The sequence below is a fragment of the Coregonus clupeaformis genome, chromosome 2, assembly GCF_020615455.1.
Source record: "Coregonus clupeaformis isolate EN_2021a chromosome 2, ASM2061545v1, whole genome shotgun sequence".
In the NCBI taxonomy this organism is placed as follows: Eukaryota; Metazoa; Chordata; class Actinopteri; order Salmoniformes; family Salmonidae; genus Coregonus; species Coregonus clupeaformis.
In genome coordinates this window covers 20365521-20375174 of record NC_059193.1, presented here as the reverse complement: position 1 = coordinate 20375174, position 9654 = coordinate 20365521, and positions in this window count along the sequence as shown.

Genomic DNA, 9654 nt, shown 5'->3' with positions numbered 1-9654 from the left:
TAAACAGAGTGAGTACGGTAGTGGCAGGGTAGGCTAGCAGGGTAGACCATGTGAGGCCATGTGCTAAACAGAGTGAGTACGGTAGTGGCAGGGTAGACCATGTGAGGCCATGTGCTAAACAGAGTGAGTACGGTAGTGGCAGGGTAGACCATGTGAGGCCATGTGCTAAACAGAGTGAGTACGGTAGTGTACTAAACAACTAAAGATTTCAAGACTAAATAAAGGCTGGTTTATACTACGTCTATAGACAGTTGTCACAGTGACATCATTAACATTCTATAGTCGTCCCACATCAAACTTGTCGTTATGAAAAAGTATAAACACAAAAACGACAGGCTGCATGACATCAGCAGCCTGGTGGTCCAAAATAGCATAACTGGTGTATTTTAACACCAATAAACCCATCCGTTTAAAAATGAATTTAGTATATGTCAATCTAGCAAACCAGGCAACTAAAATCAACTTTCTAAACAATGTTTTGGTTCGTTTCTAGAATGTTAGCTAGCTAGCTAACGTTAAGTTAGCTGGCTAGCCAGTTCAAATAATGACCATATCATATAGCTGACAACGTCTTAACTTTAGCTAATTTGTATAAATGATTACAGGAAAATAAACTCATAACTCATAATAAGCTAATAACAGAAAATAGCTTACAGTTATGAGTGTGATGAAATAAAAGCATGACATTCTACCGGAGAATTTTAGAACTTGGACACTGTCTTGTTGGCCTAAGAGAGTCTAGCTGTCTTGTTGGCCTAACGTTATATCCTAATTTGACTTTGGTGCAGGTCATGTTGTTCTTCACATTACCGTCTATGGTAAACATACACTATATCAAATAAAATCAAAGTTTATTTGTCACATGCACAGGATACAGAAGGTGTAAACAGTACAGTGAAATGGTTACTTGCATAGTGGAGTCTTTTGTTTAGACATGTAGCTAGCTAGCTAGCTAAACAATTAACCATAATCCCAACTTGTAACATTACTACCCTGCATGAATCTACAGGTAGCTAAAGCTAACCAACTAGGTTCAATGTTAGCTATTTAGCTAACATTAGGCTATAACTAGCAATGCAAATGGCTCTGAGATACAAATAATATTACTACACAGATCATACACGTAATGTTAGCTAGCGAGCCAGCCAGCCAGCTAACATTAGCTAGCTAGCTAACAGTACTCTTTAACTTGCAATGAAAATGACTTTCTGACAAAATTAGAAACGTGTAATATCTGAAAATGTAGCTAACTAGACTCTCTTACCCGTATACATGGATGAATGCTTCTCCCTCTCTGTCACGGATGCCATGGTTGCCCTTACAGTGAGGGAAAAAAGTTTTTGATCCCCTGCTGATTTTGTACGTTTGCCCACTGACAAAGAAATGATCAGTCTATAATTTTTAATGGTAGGTTTATTTGAACAGTGAGAGACAGAATAACAAAACAAAAAATCCAGAAAAACGCATGTCAAACATTTTATAAATTGATTTGCATTTTAATGAGGGAAATAATATAATAGGATAATAATAATAATAATAATAATATTTATGATATAATATTTATATATATATATATAGGATGTCGTGATCGTACTGAAATAAGAGACACGGAGCCGTGCTGCCATTTTAAGGTATGAGATCGTGATCGTATCGTCATAGTAAAGAGCTATGAAGTCCTGATGGTGATGATGTCATAGGTAGTTAGGAGAATTATTTGAAGTCCTGCGTGGTACTGTTATTTAATTAACAAAACAGAGTCCTGCATGGTACTGCCGTTAAAATAAAAAATAAACGCTATAAAAAATGAGTAGAAATGCATTGAAATGATATGGTATAAAATAGTAAGGTGCACCTGTGGTAGCTATAAACCAAACCCCACTTTAGAAATAAGAAAATACTTCTGTAGAATTGAAGCCCACAGCCAACAGACAGTGCTAAGAGATCAGTGGACAGGAATAACTGTTTATCATGCAGTTGAAACTAAGTATAGCGAAACTGTCTCAACAGGACACTGTTTCATCTGATGTGTTTTAGGTTTACTGTTTGCAAGCACCTACACACAACACACCTGTTATGAATATTTGTTAGTGGTGTTAATACCGTCTTTTCATTAGTTTTTTAGTGGGGTTTACCTTAAGGGGCACACAAATTACATTTTTGGAAGTTTTTATTTTCTGAGTTTTAATTGAACACGTTAATTATTTTTATAAGAAATGTACAGAAAACCCCAATGTAAACCTGGTATACAAAATACATGAAATGTTTGAAATGTTTTTAAATAATCGGTCGTCCAACGCCTGGAGAGGAGAGGACCTCGTCTCCTGCCTCTCGGGGAAAGCTCTGGAGTGGGCCAACGCGGTGTGGAACGAAGGAGGAGCCGCGTTGGAGAACTACGGGGAGTTCGCTCGCCTCTTTCGGGCGGGTGACCCGAGGGTCGAGTGGCTGGTCCACCTGAGGCAGGGGACGAGGACCGCGCAGGACTTCGCTTTGGAGTTTCGGACTCTGGCAGCGGGGTCCAGGTGGAATGAGCGGGCCCTTTTCGACCATTTCCGGTGCCATCTGCGGGAGGACGTCCGACGGGAGCTAGCCTGCCGGGACACCATGTTGTCTTTCACGCAACTGGTAGACATGGCCATCCGTTTGAACAACCTGCTGGCAGCCAGAGGACGTCCTGGATGGGGTCTGCTTGTTCCCACCCCGGCCGACTAGGATCCTGAGCTGATGGAGCTGGGTGGAGCCGCCATCCGAGAGAGCGGAGGACGACAGCGACAGTACACCACACGGAGTCGTCAACGCTCTTTTGGGTCTGGAGGCGGCACCGGCCCACTGCTGCTCCATATCTCATCATTCCATTTGTCTTGTCTTGTCAATTACACACACCTGGTTCTTATCCCCTCATTCGTACATGTATAAGTGTTCCCTCTGCCCCCCTTGTCCTTGTGGGTGATTGTTATTTGTGAGTTGAGTGTAGCTCCGTGGAGCTACCCGTACCTTGTATTGCCGGGGTAGATTGTTCCCCTGTAACTGTATTTTGTTGACGCTATCCAGCGTAACTGTGTCCTACGGAATAAACTCTGTATTCAGTGATTTACCCTCCTGTGCCTGACTCCTTCAAATCACATTCTCACAGGCTGTTTGTTTTGTTTGATCTGTTTCTGTCTTGCTTTAATATAAATCTCACCAGATTGGGTCAGCTGGATGGTTGAGATTTCTCCCTCAGAATTATCCCTCTAACTCCCTGACCCTGTAACTCTGATATGATGGGGGAGTATAAACTAATTTGAAAAAATAATTTCAAGTATGTGTTGTTATTCTCTTTGACTTTTGTTTTAGATGTGATTTAATGTGTATTAAGAATATGGGTAGTAGTAATAATTTGTCATACAGTGAATAACATGTCATTTGTCATACAGTAAATAGTTTGTCTGGATTTTTTGAATCAGAAATGCAATAAACTAAACTGTTGTTCTGGCCTGTCCTCTCTCGAGGTTATGGTGAAGGTGACCACAGATGGTATCTAGATGCATGAAGGGATAATTAGGCAAAGAACAGTGTGAACCTCAACCCCCCTCTAACCGGCTGAAGTAATGGCGAAAATACTGTTCATTATGGTCCTTCACCACTTCTACCTGAGACCTGAGTCCGAGCCAGCAACCTGTACACAGCATCCAGTCGAAGCTATCAACTGCTTTTTCTCTCATGCCTTTTCTCTCAGGAGTGTGACAGGAGTCCACGTGGAGTGAGCATGGAGAGAGATCCGTTCCAAACTTCTCTCATGTTGCTGGTATACTGGTTGGCAAATGGACAAGACATAATGGGTGGTAAAGGTGGTGGCGGTGGTCAACTGTGCCCTTAATTGATTTGGACTTGTCCAAAATTGTTTATTTGGGGTATAAAGTTGATTGTGGAGGTCTACACACTGCAAAATGTATAGTAATTTAGACTTAGAATGCATTGAGATACTGATCTGTAATTATAACCGTGATGAGAAAGTTATGTTAATGTAAATGTACATTCTGCTAGTGCCGGTGTATGCTAAGTTGAGGGTTTTAACTTTGGGTAATAGAACCAACGTGAATCACTGAGCAATGTCATTCTAAATTTGGGTTGGATAATTAATTGGGTTTTAATTATGATTTGGAAACTGAATGATTTGTTGTAACCGACTAATTGACTTCAGCAGTTGTTTTGGTATGTTTATAACTATATAAGTATGGAGCAACGAATGTGTTATTGAACGTAGCCCTGTTTCTTTGTGTTATTGAACGTAGCCCTGTTTCTTTGTGTTCTTGAACGTAGCCCTGTTTCTTTGTGTTCTTGAACGTAGCCCTGTTTCTTTGTGTTCTTGAACGTAGCCCTGTTTCTTTGTGTTCTTGAACGTAGCCCTGTTTCTTTGTGTTTTTGAACGTAGCCCTGTTTCTTTGTGTTCTTCAACGTATCCCTGTTTCTTTGTGTTCTTGAACGTAGCCCTGTTTCTTTGTGTTCTTGAACGTAGCCCTGTTTCTTTGTGTTCTTGAGCGTAGCCCTGTTTCTTTGTGTTCTTGAACGTAGCCCTGTTTCTTTCTGTTCTTGAGCGTAGCCCTGTTTCTTTGTGTTCTTCAACGTAGCCCTGTTTCTTTGTGTTCTTGAGCGTAGCCCTGTTTCTTTGTATTCTTGAACGTAGCCCTGTTTCTTTGTGTTCATGAACGTAGCCCTGTTTCTTTGTGTTCTTGAACATAGTCCAGTTTCTTTGTGTTCTTGAACGTAGTCCAGTTTCTTTGTGTTCTTGAACGTAGCCCTGTTTCTTTGTGTTCTTCAACGTATCCCTGTTTCTTTGTGTTCTTGAACGTAGCCCTGTTTCTTTGTGTTCTTGAACGTAGCCCTGTTTCTTTCTGTTCTTGAGCGTAGCCCTGTTTCTTTGTGTTCTTCAACGTAGCCCTGTTTCTTTGTGTTCTTGAGCGTAGCCCTGTTTCTTTGTATTCTTGAACGTAGCCCTGTTTCTTTGTGTTCATGAACGTAGCCCTGTTTCTTTGTGTTCTTGAACATAGTCCAGTTTCTTTGTGTTCTTGAACGTAGTCCAGTTTCTTTGTGTTCTTGAACGTAGCCCTGTTTCTTTGTGTTCTTGAACGTAGCCCTGTTTCTTTGTGTTCTTGAACGTAGCCCTGTTTCTTTGTGTTCTTGAACGTAGCCCTGTTTCTTTGTGCTCTTGAACGTAGCTCTGTTTCTTTGTGTTCTTGAACGTAGCCCTGTTTCTTTGTGTTCTTGAACGTAGCCCTGTTTCTTTGTGCTCTTGAACGTAGTCCTGTTTCTTTGTGTTCTTGAACGTAGCCCTGTTTCTTTGTGCTCTTGAACGTAGTCCTGTTTCTTTGTGTTCTTGAACGTAGCCCTGTTTCTTTGTGCTCTTGAACGTAGCTCTGTTTCTTTGTGTTCTTGAACGTAGCCCTGTTTCTTTGTGTTCTTGAACGTAGCCCTGTTTCTTTGTGTTCTTGAACGTAGCCCTGTTTCTTTGTGTTCTTGAACGTAGCCCTGTTTCTTTGTGTTCTTGAACGTAGCCCTGTTTCTTTGTGTTCTTGAACGTAGCCCTGTTTCTTTGTGTTCTTGAGCGTAGCCCCTGTTTATTTGTGTTCTTGAGCGTAGCCCTGTTTCTTTGTGTTCTTGAACGTAGCCCTGTTTCTTTGTGTTCTTGAACGTAGCCCTGTTTCTTTGTGTTCTTGAACGTAGCCCTGTTTCTTTGTGTTCTTGTACGTAGCCCTGTTTCTTTGTGTTCTTGAACGTAGCCCTGTTTCTTTGTGTTCTTGAACGTAGCTCTGTTTCTTTGTGTTCTTGAACATAGTCCTGTTTCTTTGTGTTCTTGAACGTAGCCCTGTTTCTTTGTGTTCTTGAACGTAGCCCTGTTTCTTTGTGCTCTTGAACGTAGCTCTGTTTCTTTGTGTTCTTGAACGTAGCCCTGTTTCTTTGTGTTCTTGAACGTAGCCCTGTTTCTTTGTGCTCTTGAACGTAGTCCTGTTTCTTTGTGTTCTTGAACGTAGCCCTGTTTCTTTGTGCTCTTGAACGTAGTCCTGTTTCTTTGTGTTCTTGAACGTAGCCCTGTTTCTTTGTGCTCTTGAACGTAGCTCTGTTTCTTTGTGTTCTTGAACGTAGCCCTGTTTCTTTGTGTTCTTGAACGTAGCCCTGTTTCTTTGTGTTCTTGAACGTAGCCCTGTTTCTTTGTGTTCTTGAACGTAGCCCTGTTTCTTTGTGTTCTTGAACGTAGCCCTGTTTCTTTGTGTTCTTGAACGTAGCCCTGTTTCTTTGTGTTCTTGAACGTAGCCCTGTTTCTTTGTGTTCTTGAACGTAGCCCTGTTTCTTTGTGTTCTTGAACGTAGCCCTGTTTCTTTGTGTTTTTGAACGTAGCCCTGTTTCTTTGTGTTCTTGAACGTAGCCCTGTTTCTTTGTGTTTTTGAACGTAGCCCTGTTTCTTTGTGTTCTTCAACGTAGCCCTGTTTCTTTGTGTTCTTGAACGTAGCCCTGTTTCTTTGTGTTCTTGAACGTAGCCCTGTTTCTTTGTGTTCTTGAACGTAGCCCTGTTTCTTTGTGTTCTTGAACGTAGCCCTGTTTCTTTGTGTTCTTGAACGTAGCCCTGTTTCTTTGTGTTTTTGAACGTAGCCCTGTTTCTTTGTGTTCTTCAACGTAGCCCTGTTTCTTTGTGTTCTTGAACGTAGCCCTGTTTCTTTGTGTTCTTGAGCGTAGCCCTGTTTCTTTGTGTTCTTGAACGTAGCCCTGTTTCTTTGTGTTTTTGAACGTAGCCCTGTTTCTTTGTGTTCTTCAACGTAGCCCTGTTTCTTTGTGTTCTTGAGCGTAGCCCTGTTTCTTTGTATTCTTGAACGTAGCCCTGTTTCTTTGTGTTCATGAACGTAGCCCTGTTTCTTTGTGTTCTTGAACATAGTCCAGTTTCTTTGTGTTCTTGAACGTAGTCCAGTTTCTTTGTGTTCTTGAACGTAGCCCTGTTTCTTTGTGTTCTTGAACGTAGCCCTGTTTCTTTGTGTTCTTGGACGTAGCCCTGTTTCTTTGTGTTCTTGAACGTAGCCCTGTTTCTTTGTGTTCTTGAACGTAGTCCTGTTTCTTTGTGTTCTTGAACGTAGCCCTGTTTCTTTGTGTTCTTGAACGTAGCCCAGTTTCTTTGTGCTCTTGAACGTAGCTCTGTTTCTTTGTGTTCTTGAACGTAGTCCAGTTTCTTTGTGTTCTTGAACGTAGCCCTGTTTCTTTGTGTTCTTGAACGTAGCCCTGTTTCTTTGTGTTCTTGAACGTAGCCCTGTTTCTTTGTGTTCTTGAACGTAGCCCTGTTTCTTTGTGCTCTTGAACGTAGCTCTGTTTCTTTGTGTTCTTGAACGTAGCCCTGTTTCTTTGTGTTCTTGAACGTAGCCCTGTTTCTTTGTGCTCTTGAACGTAGTCCTGTTTCTTTGTGTTCTTGAACGTAGCCCTGTTTCTTTGTGCTCTTGAACATAGTCCTGTTTCTTTGTGTTCTTGAACGTAGCCCTGTTTCTTTGTGCTCTTGAACGTAGCTCTGTTTCTTTGTGTTCTTGAACGTAGCCCTGTTTCTTTGTGTTCTTGAACGTAGCCCTGTTTCTTTGTGTTCTTGAACGTAGCCCTGTTTCTTTGTGTTCTTGAACGTAGCCCTGTTTCTTTGTGTTCTTGAACGTAGCCCTGTTTCTTTGTGTTCTTGAACGTAGCCCTGTTTCTTTGTGTTCTTGAGCGTAGCCCTGTTTATTTGTGTTCTTGAGCGTAGCCCTGTTTCTTTGTGTTCTTGAACGTAGCCCTGTTTCTTTGTGTTCTTGAACGTAGCCCTGTTTCTTTGTGTTCTTGAACGTAGCCCTGTTTCTTTGTGTTCTTGTACGTAGCCCTGTTTCTTTGTGTTCTTGAACGTAGCCCTGTTTCTTTGTGTTCTTGAACGTAGCTCTGTTTCTTTGTGTTCTTGAACATAGTCCTGTTTCTTTGTGTTCTTGAACGTAGCCCTGTTTCTTTGTGTTCTTGAACGTAGCCCTGTTTCTTTGTGCTCTTGAACGTAGCTCTGTTTCTTTGTGTTCTTGAACGTAGCCCTGTTTCTTTGTGTTCTTGAACGTAGCCCTGTTTCTTTGTGCTCTTGAACGTAGTCCTGTTTCTTTGTGTTCTTGAACGTAGCCCTGTTTCTTTGTGCTCTTGAACGTAGTCCTGTTTCTTTGTGTTCTTGAACGTAGCCCTGTTTCTTTGTGCTCTTGAACGTAGCTCTGTTTCTTTGTGTTCTTGAACGTAGCCCTGTTTCTTTGTGTTCTTGAACGTAGCCCTGTTTCTTTGTGTTCTTGAACGTAGCCCTGTTTCTTTGTGTTCTTGAACGTAGCCCTGTTTCTTTGTGTTCTTGAACGTAGCCCTGTTTCTTTGTGTTCTTGAACGTAGCCCTGTTTCTTTGTGTTCTTGAACGTAGCCCTGTTTCTTTGTGTTCTTGAACGTAGCCCTGTTTCTTTGTGTTCTTGAACGTAGCCCTGTTTCTTTGTGTTTTTGAACGTAGCCCTGTTTCTTTGTGTTCTTGAACGTAGCCCTGTTTCTTTGTGTTTTTGAACGTAGCCCTGTTTCTTTGTGTTCTTCAACGTAGCCCTGTTTCTTTGTGTTCTTGAACGTAGCCCTGTTTCTTTGTGTTCTTGAACGTAGCCCTGTTTCTTTGTGTTCTTGAACGTAGCCCTGTTTCTTTGTGTTCTTGAACGTAGCCCTGTTTCTTTGTGTTCTTGAACGTAGCCCTGTTTCTTTGTGTTTTTGAACGTAGCCCTGTTTCTTTGTGTTCTTCAACGTAGCCCTGTTTCTTTGTGTTCTTGAACGTAGCCCTGTTTCTTTGTGTTCTTGAGCGTAGCCCTGTTTCTTTGTGTTCTTGAACGTAGCCCTGTTTCTTTGTGTTTTTGAACGTAGCCCTGTTTCTTTGTGTTCTTCAACGTAGCCCCTGTTTCTTTGTGTTCTTGAGCGTAGCCCTGTTTCTTTGTATTCTTGAACGTAGCCCTGTTTCTTTGTGTTCATGAACGTAGCCCTGTTTCTTTGTGTTCTTGAACATAGTCCAGTTTCTTTGTGTTCTTGAACGTAGTCCAGTTTCTTTGTGTTCTTGAACGTAGCCCTGTTTCTTTGTGTTCTTGAACGTAGCCCTGTTTCTTTGTGTTCTTGGACGTAGCCCTGTTTCTTTGTGTTCTTCAACGTAGCCCTGTTTCTTTGTGTTCTTGAACGTAGTCCTGTTTCTTTGTGTTCTTGAACGTAGCCCTGTTTCTTTGTGTTCTTGAACGTAGCCCAGTTTCTTTGTGCTCTTGAACGTAGCTCTGTTTCTTTGTGTTCTTGAACGTAGCCCTGTTTCTTTGTGTTCTTGAACGTAGCCCTGTTTCTTTGTGTTCATGAACGTAGCCCTGTTTCTTTGTGTTCTTGAGCGTAGCCCTGTTTCTTTGTGTTCTTGAGCGTAGCCCTGTTTCTTTGTGTTCTTGAACGTAGCCCTGTTTCTTTGTGTTCTTGAACGTAGCCCTGTTTCTTTGTGCTCTTGAACGTAGTCCTGTTTCTTTGTGTTCTTGAACGTAGCCCTGTTTCTTTGTGTTCTTGAACGTAGCCCTGTTTCTTTGTGTTCTTGTACGTAGCCCTGTTTCTTTGTGTTCTTGAACGTAGCCCTGTTTCTTTGTGTTCTTGAACGTAGCTCTG